The following is a 12,323-nucleotide window of genomic DNA, read 5'->3' as shown; positions in this document are numbered from 1 at the left end:
CATTTTCTCTTTCCCTCCTTTCTTAAATAGTGAGGTTAAATAGTGGGGTCCTTGCTCTCTTCCAATCTGCAGGAACCATTCCAGAATCAATAGACTTTTGGAAGATGACAACCAATGCATTTATAGCCACTTCCTTCAACACTATAGAATATAGATCATCAGGTCTGGCAGATTTATCAACTTTCAGTCCCATTAATTTCTCCAGTGCTAATTTTTTACTAATGCGAATTTCTTTCAGTTCCTCATTCCTGCTAGTTCTTTCGTTCTCTAGTATTCTTCCTCCATGAAAAGAGACACATTGACTGCACCGGCATTCGCTGCAAACGCAACCAGTGACGTGGGCGCAAAATATCACGAGACTCTGAAAATGAGAACCTTACTGGCGAGATCTCATTTTTCGATTTTTCCCCATTGGTGATGCAGCGGGGGGGGAGAAGGGGTGGGGGGGCTTCCCCTCATTGGTTGGAAGGGTCCCCTTGTGCAAGTGGGAAGGTTCCCCATGTTTGTGAGGGGGGTGGTGCAGTCTCTGTGTGCGTATGTGTTTGTGGGGGGGGGGTTCTTGCATTGCCTATCAAAGGTGGGGCAATTCAGGATTCCCAGCTGCCAGCTTTTACAGGTCCTATCCCATCAGTTTGATGGGATGAGCCAAGCCTCCAGATTTCTTCGGAGTGCTGGATTACCTTGAGAGAACAGCCGCTCTGCAGCCTGTGAACTGTCTGTTTTTATGTTTCTCACTAGTTTACTTTCATATTCTATTCCTTTATCAGTTTCTTGGCCCTCCTTTGCTGAATTCTAAATTATCTCAATTTACTGGGTGCAATCTTACCAGCGCACTGAGCCCATCGATTCGTGTTGCGAGGCCAGAAAATAGTGTGCGATGCTAGAAATCAGATTCGTGCCTGGTGTTGAGCGGTTTGGTATCTTTCAGTTACTTTTTCCTGGTGCAAAATGCTTCATGCCCAAAATGGGCGGGAAACCTATTGGCATGTATTTGAATGGATTTCAGTAATCATTAGTGAGTTCGGGAAGGCCTCTCCGGTGTGATGTCACGCCGATGCGAATCACAGAACCTCTATAAAAGTCTGGTGCAGGCACAGCTGTAATGAAGAGCGAGGAGGTGAGTAACACTGAACATCAACTCCTGGAGTGCAGGGAGCTTCTCAGCCACTGCCATGTTGCGGCGTGGGGTGAGGGTGGGGGTGCGTGCAGGGATTGGAGCTGTTTGTGCCACTCTGGGATCCTCAGGTCAGGGCTCATGTTGCATGCATTCCCTGAGTGGCTTCACATGAGGTTGACTACCAACTCCATGAATATCACTCTGGTTGTCCTGCCAGCTGTCTGGTTTATTGCCGACATTCCATCCCAGGCCCCACTAACCGTAACAGGAACGAGATCAGGCAGTTGTTGCTCCAATCAAAGGAGCCCTGCAGGTGTTAACAGGGCTCCTCACACTGCTGGACCCTGCAGTACTGCCTTCGATGGGGGACCCATCTCGTTATAGGCATAAGGGTGCCTCTCCACCGTCTCCATTCCTGGAAGCCACTGCATGATACATCCAGGGTAATGCACCCATGTCTCTGCTTCAAAGATTCCCAATGGGCACTCATGTACAGCCATCCGTATGCTCTCTGTGCCCACCGTGGTGAGGATGTGTCAATGTTAGGCAACCCATAGTGTCAAGTTGCCAGTGTCCAGACTCATGGGGACATTGGTTGCTGGGCAGGAGTGAAGGGCCCAGGATGGATAACATTATTAACTGTTTCTCACTCTGTCACCTTGCCCATCGCGCCCCCAAGCACAAATATAGGGGCAATAAAGATGGCAGTCATTCTTCCGATTGTTGAGGAGGAGGAAGAGGGAGACATCCCCCCACTGTGAGGCCAGCGTGGGCCAGAGGCTGCAGGAGGAGGACAGAGGGCTGTTGGTCGGGGTCAGGACGTGGCTGTTCATCAGCCAGTGGGAGGGCCAGGGGATGGGGGAGACTGAGACCCAGGGTGTACAGGACTCTTATGTCCTTTGATGGGCTGACGGACGCCATGTACCGCCGCAGACTGCATCTCCGTAAGGAGACAGTGCTGCACCTATGCCAGGTCCTCGCGGACCTGGCACCTCATGGGACAGGAGGACACTAGCTCCTGGTGGCAGGGAAGGTCACAGTGGCCCTCAACCTCTAAGCCACTGGGTCCTTTCAGACCTCCAGCAAAGACCTCGGTGGTACTGTGCAGTCCTCCATGCACAAGTGCATCCTTGAGGTGAAGGATGCCCTGTTCGCCCAGGCAGGCAATTACATCTACTTCGATGTGGACCAGGCCCAACAGGAAGCGACTCTCACCAGTATAATGGGGCTGGGACGAAAGCAAACCGTTTTGGGCCGAGCGCGAATCAGACTTTTCGCATTTCACGCAAACTACCCAGCCTGACACGCTGATCAACGAGCACGGCAGTAAGATCACACCCATAGATTTCAACCTTTATCACATTCTTTCAAAAACTTCGAGCAGACACTGGAGAATTGCTTAAGCCCATTAAGAACATTGGTAAAGTAATTACATTAATGAATTAAATATTGCTAATTAATGTTATTGCTGATGGGGTGGGGGGGGGAGGGTTCTCCAGGCAAGTATTGCGATGGCCCGGAGAATTGCGCATCAGGCAAAAAACAGGGGGGGCGGGGGGTGTGCAATAAACATTCGAATAATCTACTTCAAATATAATTAGTGGGCTTGAAACTGCCTCCCCAGCAGGATCTGCAGTGGGATCACAAGCGAGGGAGGACTTGGTGTGTTGGACCCCAAGGGCCGAGGGAGCACCACCTCAGGAATGAGACAATTTTCCCCCAACCATTCAGACACGGGATATATCCGACCCAAACCCCACATAGCCCCCCCCTCCCCCTCCCACACAGCCCCCCCATCTCCCTCAGAGCCCCCACTCAGGGCCCCCCCCCACCTCAGATCCCCTTCCCCCTCAGACCCCGCACTCAGGCCCCCTACCCCCTCAGATCCCTCACACAGCTTCCTTTCCCCCTCAGACGCCCAACTCAGGCCTCCTTCCCCACCAGACACCCCCCCCCCCCCCACCCCCCCAATCCCCACTCAGCCTCCCTTCAAGCCATGTGCCTTGACAGTGCACTGGCACTCTCACCCTGGCCTGATGCCTTGGGCCCGGAGGGGGCTCGAGGAGGTAGACCCAGTGGTCATTTGTCCCACTGCTGCTGCTAGGGTTCAGAGGATGGATCACTCAAGGATCCTGGGGTTGGGTGGGCTTGGACTGGGGACAAGGGCAAGGACCTTGTCACTCCCCGCTAGGATATGGATGTCATGGCTGGACTTAAAGATCATCCCTGGCATGGTGATTTCAGGCAGATCCTGTGATCAATATCTGCATTCCTGCCTGTCAGCTGTGCAAATTCTGAGGTGGCCAGGTCACTTTAATCTCCAGGTCCTCCAGTCACCTGGCAGAATTTTAAATCATTGCAGAACTCCATTCTGCTCTATTTTCCTTCCTCTGTCAGAAGCTGCAGGTGTGATCAGACCTTTTGAAGTCCTCTGACAGAGAGAAGATGCCAATTTCACCTGAATTTCATTCAGCCCCAATGTATGCACATAGCTTTGATTTGAAGTTGCAGAGATTTCCCAGCCAGCTGAAATTGTTGAAACCCTGTCCATTGCACTTGAAGCCTTTGATCTGCAACAAATTCAACGTGCAGTGCCTCACAAAATGGATTTCTATCATCCTCCAGGCACCTATGTTTATTGTTATTTCCCTTCAAGGTTGAATGCACCTCAAGTACCCCACTGATCTTGACTACAATGTTGACAAGAGTCTAAGCCTTATTAACAGTAAATGGAACTTGGTGCAAGTTAAAACACAGCGCGGTTTGGATTATCTCAAGTTTGGGTTTACTCAAGTTTACTTCATTTTTCCCTAGCTCCAAAACCTTTTCCAGCCTTACAACTCTGAGATATTTGCATTGCTCTAAATCTGGCCTCTTGAACATTCCCGGTTTTAATCGCTCCACCATTGGTGGCTGTGCCTTCAGTTGTTAGATCCTAAGGCCGGGAAAAGCCTCCCTTCACTTCTCTGCCTCTGCACCTCACTTTCCTCCTTTAAGACACTACTTAAAATCTATCTCTTTTACGAGCTTTTCATCCAGTTCTAGAATCTCCAACCAGTGGAAATAGTTCATCTATCCTGTCTAGAGAAGACAGGTCTAATTTGTATAATCTCTCCTCATAATTAAACCCCTGAAGTCCAGGTATCATTCTTGTAAACCTACGCTGCACTCCTTCCAAGGCCAATAAATCCTTCCTAGATGTAGTGCTCAGATCTGCTCTTGGTACTCCAACTGGGGTCCAACCAGGGGTTTGTATGGCTGCAGCATAATTTCTGCAATCTTATACTCCAATCCTCTAGAAATAAAGACCAGGAGTCCATTAGCTTTCTTGATTATTTTCTGCACCTGTCGTGGCATTTTAATGATCTGTGCACCTGAAGCCCCAAGTCTCTTTGGACGTTTACTGTATTTAACTTCATATCATCTAGAAAGTACTCCTCTGACCTATCCCTTTTCGATCCAAAACAAATAACCTCTCAATTGTTTAGATTGAAATCCATTTGTCACAGTTTTGCCCTTTTACCTGGTCTATCAATATCCTCGTGTACCTGGTGTACATTGTCCACAATGCAAATTTAGATATACGACTTTCTATGCCATTATCCAAGTTGTTAATAAATACTGTGAAAAATTGAGGCCAAAACAGAGATCCTTGTGGGACAACACAAGTCATTATACCTACTTTCTGTCGCCTGCCACTCAACCCATTCCCAGCCACGTCAGTAATTTGGCCCCAATTCCATAGCAACCTTAGTTAACATCTCTTATGTGGGACTTTATCAAAGGCCTTCTGGAAGTCCATATAAACAACAATAAATTAACTAGTAATTGGCTGTCAAAGATTCTTTTCCATGCACGACCACTTGTTTGCCAGTCCATATAAAATAAAAGGTATAGAACATAGAACAGTACAGCACAGAACAGGCCCTTCGGCCCACGATGTTGTGCCGAGTTTTATCTGAAACCAAGATCAAGCTATCCCACTCCCTATCATCCTGGTGTGCTCCATGTGTCTATCCAATAACCGCTTAAATGTTCCTAAAGTGTCTGACTCCACTATCACTGCAGGCAGTCCATTCCACACCCCAACCACTCTCCGCGTAAAGAACCTACCGCTGATATCCTTCCTGTATCTCCCACCACGAACCCTATGGTATGGTATATTCAAATTGGAGAAAGAACGAGAGAGATAGGGCACTGAAAAATAAACACGAGGGCCATACTCACAATTTCCCTGTCATTGCTGCTGCATACATAACAGCTCATGGCATCCAAAGGCATGGAAAAACCTTATTTCCTTTTTGTCATTCATTCGTGGGACATGGGTATCACTGGCTGGCCAGCATTTATTGCTCATCCCTATTTGCCCTTTACAAGGTGGTGGTGAGCTTCCTTCTTGAAACATTGATCCAACTGAGAGGCTTGATAGGCCATTTCAGAGGGTAGTTGACAGTCAACCACATTGCTGTGGCTGTGAAGCAGGTGGGTTTTTCCGACAAGTGACAATAAGAACATAAGAACTAGGGGCCATCTGGCCCCTTGAGCCTGCTCCGCCATTCAATAAGATCATGGCTGATCTTTTTGTGGACTCAGCTCCACTTACCCGCCCGCTCACCATAACCCTTAATTCCTTTACTGTTCAAAAATTTATCTATCCTTGCTTTAAAAACATTCAATGAGGTAGCCTCAACTGCTTCACTGGGGCAGAGAATTCCACAGATTCACAACCCTTTGTGTGAAGAAGTTCCTCCTCAACTCAGTCCTAAATCTGCTTCTCCTTATTGCGAGGCTATGCCCCCTAGTTCTAGTTTCACCTGCCAGTGGAAACAACTTCCCTGTTTCTATCTTATCTATTCCCTTCATAATCTTATATGTTTCTATAAGATCTCCCCTCATTCTTCTGAATTCCAATGAGTATAGCCCCAGTCTACTCAGTCTCTCCTCATAAACCAACCCTCTCAACTCTGGAATCAATCTAGTGAATCTCCTCTGCACCCCCTCCAGTGCCAGTATATCCTTTCTCAAGTAGGGAGACCAAAACTGTACACAGTACTGCAGGTGTGGCCTCACCAGCACCTTATACAGCTGCTACATAACCTCGCTGTTTTTAAACTCCATCCCTCTAGCAATGAAGGACAAAATTCCATTTGCCTTCTTAATTACCTGCTGCACCTGCAAACCAACTCCTTGAGATTCCTGCACAAGGACACCCAAGTCCCTCTGCACAGCAGCATGATGCAATTTTCTACCATTTAAATAATAGTCCATTTTGCTGTTATTCCTACCAAAATGGATGACCTCACATTTACCAACATTGTACTCCATCTGCCAGACCCTCGCCCACTCACTTAGACTATCTATATCCTTTTGCAGACTTTCAGCGTCCTCTGCACACTTTGCTCTTCCACCCATCTTAGTGTCATCTGCGAATTTTGACACACTACACTTGGTCCCCAACTCCAAATCATCTATGTAAATCGTAAACAATTGCGGTCCCAACACTGATCCTGAGGCACACCGCTAGTCACTGATCGCCAACCAGAAAAACATCCATTTACCCCCACTCTTTGCTTGCTGTTAGTTAACCAATCCTCTATCCATGCTATTACATTACCCGTAACACCGTGCACCTTTATCTTATGTAGCAGTCTTTGGTGCGGCACCTTGTCAAATGCCTTCTGGAAATCCAGATACACCACATCCACAGGTTCCCCATTGTCCACTGCGCATGTAATGTTCTCAAAGAATTCCACCAAATTAGTCAAACATGACCTGCCCTTCATGAAACCGTGCTGCGTCTTACCAATGGGACAATTTATATCCAGATGTCTCGCTATTTCTTCCTTGATGATAGATTCAAGCATTTTGCCTACTACAGAAGTTAAGCTAACTGGCCTATAGTTACCCGCCTTTTGTCTACCTCCATTTTTAAATAGTGGCATCAGATTTGCTGTTTTCCAATCTGCGGGAACCACCCCAGAGTCCAGCGAATTTTGGTAAATTACCACTAGTGCATTTGCTATTTCTCCCACCATCTCTTTTAGTACCCTGGGATGCATTCCATCAGGACCAGGAGACTTGTCTACCTTTAGCTCCACACCTGCCATAGAACATAGAACATAGAACATTACAGCGCAGAACAGGCCCTTCGGCCCACGATGTTGCACCGACCAGTTAAAAAAAAAAACTGTGACCCTCCAACCTAAACCAATTTCTTTTCGTCCATGAACCTATCTACGGATCTCTTAAACGCCCCCAAACTAGGCGCATTTACTACTGATGCTGGCAGGGCATTCCAATCCCTCACCACCCTCTGGGTAAAGAACCTACCCCTGACATCGGTTCTATAACTACCCCCCCTCAATTTAAAGCCATGCCCCCTCGTGCTGGATTTCTCCATCAGAGGAAAAAGGCTATCACTATCCACCCTATCTAAACCTCTAATCATCTTATATGTTTCAATAAGATCCCCTCTTAGCCGCCGCCTTTCCAGCGAAAACAATCCCAAATCCCTCAGCCTCTCCTCATAGGATCTCCCCTCCATACCAGGCAACATCCTGGTAAACCTCCTCTGCACCCTCTCCAAAGCCTCCACATCCTTCCTGTAATGTGGGGACCAGAACTGCACACAGTACTCCAAGTGCGGCCGCACCAGAGTTGTGTACAGTTGCAACATAACGCTACAACTCCTAAATTCAATCCCCCTACCAATAAACGCCAAGACACCATATGCCTTCTTAACAACCTTATCTGCTTGATTCCCAACTTTCAGGGATCTATGCACACATACACCTAGATCCCTCTGCTCCTCCACACTATTCAAAGTCCTCCCGTTAGCCCTATACTCAACACATCTGTTATTCCTACCAAAGTGAATTACCTCACACTTCTCCGCATTAAACTCCATCCGCCACCTCTCGGCCCAACTATAGCCTTCCTGTCATCAATTTTTGGCATGTTATTTGTGTCTTCCACTGTGAAGACCGACACAAAATACCTGTTCAATGCCTCAGCCATTTTCTCATTTCCAGTTATTACATCCCCCTTCTCATCCTCTAAAGGACCAATGTTTACTTTGGCCACTCTTTTTCGTTTTATATATTTGTAGAAACCAATGATTTCATGGTCATCAGTAGATTCTTAATTCCAGATTTTTTTATTGAATTCAAATTCAACTATTTGCCATGGCAGGATTCGAACCCAGGTCCCCAGAATATTAGCTGTGTTTCTGGAATAATAGTCTAGCGATAATACCACTAGGCCATCACCTCCATATGATGTGCAAACCCAAAAGACATGAAGCAAGTCTAGGAAGTTCTAAATTATATGACAATGGCTAGAAAAATGCAATGTCTTCTGCTTGGCTGTTGGCTGCATTTCCCAACCACACTATGGTTGATTTCCAATCCACAATATTTCTGTCTAGCAGTATTCCTCAATGGCTAGTTGTTCCATGATTCAATCTCCTGACAGCCAATCTGAATTCTTATTTCTGAGCTTGTCCCCTTTCTCCTCATCATACCCTTCCACTACCCCTCTCCAACTTGCTGCTCTAAACCGCAAGAAACTACCAAGGGTCGTGAATGTAGCCCAATCCATCACGCAAACCAGCCTCCCATCCACTGACTCTTCTACACTTTCTGCTGCCTCGGCAAAGCAGCCAGCATCATCAAGGACCCCACACACCCCGGACATTCTCTCTTCCGCCTTCTTCCGTCGGGAAAAAGAAACAAAAGTCTGAGGTCACGTACCAACTGACTCAAGAACAGCTTCTTCCCTGCTGCTGTCTTTTGACTTTTGAATGGGCTTCTCTTGCATTAAGTTAATCTTTCTCTACACCCTAGCTATGACTGTAACACTACATTCTGCACTCTCTCCTTTCCTTCGTTATGGCATGTTTTGTCTGTATAGTGCGCAAGAAACAATACTTTTCACTGTATGTTAATACATGTGACAATAATAAATCAAATAAAAATGTTGGTTTTATTATACTACACCCTCTCAACTTTTTCTTAATAATAAAAGAGATTGAAAGCTGTATTAATTACTAGAATTCACAATTCTGCTTGAATTTGAGCAATGCCCGTGAACATTATTCCTCTTATATGATGAGACTGATTTTTTGTGACAAACTGAGGCACTGCAACAACTACTGGAAATCCATTTACACTATACCTATTGCATTCCTTAATCCGTGCAGTCGACCACTGCTTTAAAAAACCAAGAAACAAATGCTTTTAACAAATCCATTTATTCTTGATCATATGAATCACGACAACAATTTACATTTATATAGCACCTTTGATGTAATGAAACTTCCAAAGTGCTGCAAAAAGAGTATTATAATACAAAGCATGACACCAAGCCACATGAGGAGAATTAGGTCGGTTAACCAAAAGCTTGGTCAAAGAGGTGGTTTTAACGAGTGCCTTAAAATTCTCAACAATTTATACCAACAGACAAAAATCAACCTCACAATAATGAAGAACAGTACAGCACAGGAACAGGCCCTTCGGCCCACCAAGCCTGCACTGACACATGACACCTTTCTAAACTAAAGGCCTTTTACTTCTATGTGGCCTGTATCCCCCTATTCCCTACCTATTTATGTATCTGTCAAGATGCCTCTTTAATTTTGCCATTGTATTTGCTTCTATCACCTCCTCTGGCAGCACATTTCAGGCAATTGATTTGATTTATTGTCACATGTATTTGTATACAGTGAAAAGTATTGTTTCCTGCACACTATTCAGACAAGGTATATCGTTCATAGAGAAAGAAACGAGGGAGTGCAGAATGTTGTGTTGCAGTCATAGCTAGGGTGTAGAGAACGATCAACTTAATGCAAGGTAAGTCCATTTAAAAGTCTAACAGCAGCAGGGAAGAAGCAGTTCTTGAGTCGGTTGGTACGTGATCTCAGACTTTTGTATCTTTTTTCCAACGAAAGAAAGTGGAAGAAAGTATGTCTGGGGTGCGTGGGGTCCTTAATTATGCTGGTTGCTTTGCCGAAGCAGCGGGAAGTGTAGAGTCAAGGGATTGGAGGCTGGTTTGTGTAATGGACTGGGCTTCATTCATGACCTTTTGTAGTTTCTTGCAGTCTTGGGCAGAGCTGGAGCCCAAGCTGTTATACAACCAAAAAGAATGCTTTCTATGGTGCATCTGTAAAAGTTACCAAATTTCCTTAGTCTTCTGGGAAAGTAGAGGCGTTGGTGGGCTTTCTTAGCGATAGTGTCTGCATGGAGGGGACCAGGACAAATTGTTGGTGATCTGGACACCTAAAAAACTGAAGCTCTCGACCATTTCTACTACATCCCCATTGATGTAGACAGGGGCATGTTCTCCACTACACTTCCTGAAGTTGATGACTATCTCCTTCGTTTCGTTGACATTGAGGGAGAGATTATTGTTGTCGCACCAGTTCACCAGATTCTCTTTCTCACTCCTGTACTCTGTCTCATCATTGTTTGAGATCCAACCCACTACAGTGGTGTCATCAGCAAATTTGAAAATCGAGTTGAAGGGGAATTTGGCCACACAGTCATAGGTGTATAAAGAGTATAGTAGGGAGCTGAGGGTACAACCTTGTGGGACACTGGTGTTGAGGATGATCGTGGAAGAGGTGTCATTGCTTCTCCTTACTGATTGTGGTCTGTGGGTTAGGAAGTTCAGGATCCAGTTGCAGAGGGAGGAGCCAAGCCCCAGGCCACAGAGTTTGGAGACGAGTTTTGTAGGAATAATGGTGCTGAAGGCTGAGCTGTAGTGAATAAATAGGAGTCTGACATAGGTATCTTTGTTATCTCGGTGTTCCAGGGTTGAGTGCAGGGCCAGGGAGATGGCGTCTGCTGTGGGTCTGTTCACAGAATGCTACAGTGCAGAAGAGGCCCTTCAGCCCACTGAGTCTGCACCGACGCATGAAATGCCCTGACCTACCTACCTAATCCCACTTGCCGGCACTTGGCCCATAGCATTGAATGTTATGGCATGCCAAGTACTCATCCAGATACTTTTTAAAGGATGTGAAGCATCCCGCCTCCACCACCCTCCCAGGCAGTGCATTCCAGACTGTCACCACCCTCTGAGTAAAAACGTTTTTCCTCAAATCCCCCCTAAATCTCCAACTCCTCACTTTTAACTTGTGTCCCCTTGTAACTGACCCTTCAACTAAGGGGAACAGCTGCTCCCTATCCACCCTGCCCATGCCCCTCATAATGATGAATATCTCAATCAGGTCACCCCCTCAGTCTTCTCTGCTCCAACGAAAACATCCCAAGACTATCCAACTTCTCTTCATAACTTAAATGCTCCATCCCAGGCAACATCCTGGTAAATTTCCTCTGCACTCCCTCCAGTGAGTTCACCTTCTTCCTACAATGTGGCGACCAGAACTGCACACAGTACTCCAGCTGTGGCCTCACCAAAGTTCTATACAACTCCACCTCCACCATGATCTCTCTGCTTTTGTAATCTATACCTTGATTGATAAAGGTGAGTGTGCCATATGCCTTTTTCATCACCCTATTTACCTGCCTTTGCACCTTCAGAGACCTATGGACAAACACGCCAAGGTCCCTTTGTTCTTCGGAACTTTCCAGTGTCAGACCTTTCATAGTATACTTCCTTGTCAAATTGCTCCTTCCAAAGTGCATCACCTCACACTTTTCAGGGTTAAATTCCATTTGCCACCTATCCGCCCATTTGACCTTCTCGTCTATATCTTCCTGTAACCCAAGACACTCAATCTCACTGTTAACCACCCGGCCAACCTTTGTGTCATCGTCAAACTTACTGATCCTACCCCCCCACAGTCATCTATGTCATTTATATGAATGACGAACAATGTTGCGGCAGTAGGCAAACTGTAGTGGATCCAGGCAATCCGGGAGGCTGGAATTGATTCATGCCATGACCAACCTTTCGAAGCACTTCATAATAATGAATGGCAGAGCCACCAGACGATAGTTATTAAGGCACGCGGCTTGGCTTTTCTTTGGTACTGGGATGATGGTCATCTTCGTGAAGCACGTAGGGACCTCAGATTGTTGTAAAGAGAGGTTGAAAATGTCTGCAAATACTCCCACCCATCTGCTCCGCGCAGGATCTGAGTGCTCGTCCGGTGACCCCATCTGGGCCAGTCGCTTTCTGTGAGTTGACCTTCAAGAAGGCTGCTCTGACATCTGCAATGGTGACCCCAGATACAGGTTCATCT

General features: G+C 46.3%; 1 protein-coding gene across 4 annotated transcripts in view; it reads right to left on the bottom strand.

Annotated features, from left to right (window-relative positions):
* Window positions 1-12,323, bottom strand: part of ldlrad4a (low density lipoprotein receptor class A domain containing 4a) — a 320,137-nt gene that overhangs the window by 2,875 nt on the left and 304,939 nt on the right. The window lies entirely within an intron of this gene.

Source organism: Mustelus asterias, chromosome 7, assembly GCF_964213995.1.
Source record: "Mustelus asterias chromosome 7, sMusAst1.hap1.1, whole genome shotgun sequence".
Classification (NCBI taxonomy): Eukaryota; Metazoa; Chordata; class Chondrichthyes; order Carcharhiniformes; family Triakidae; genus Mustelus; species Mustelus asterias.
The sequence above is the reverse complement of the archived record's forward strand: the minus strand, read 5'-3'. Positions and strand labels throughout refer to the sequence as shown.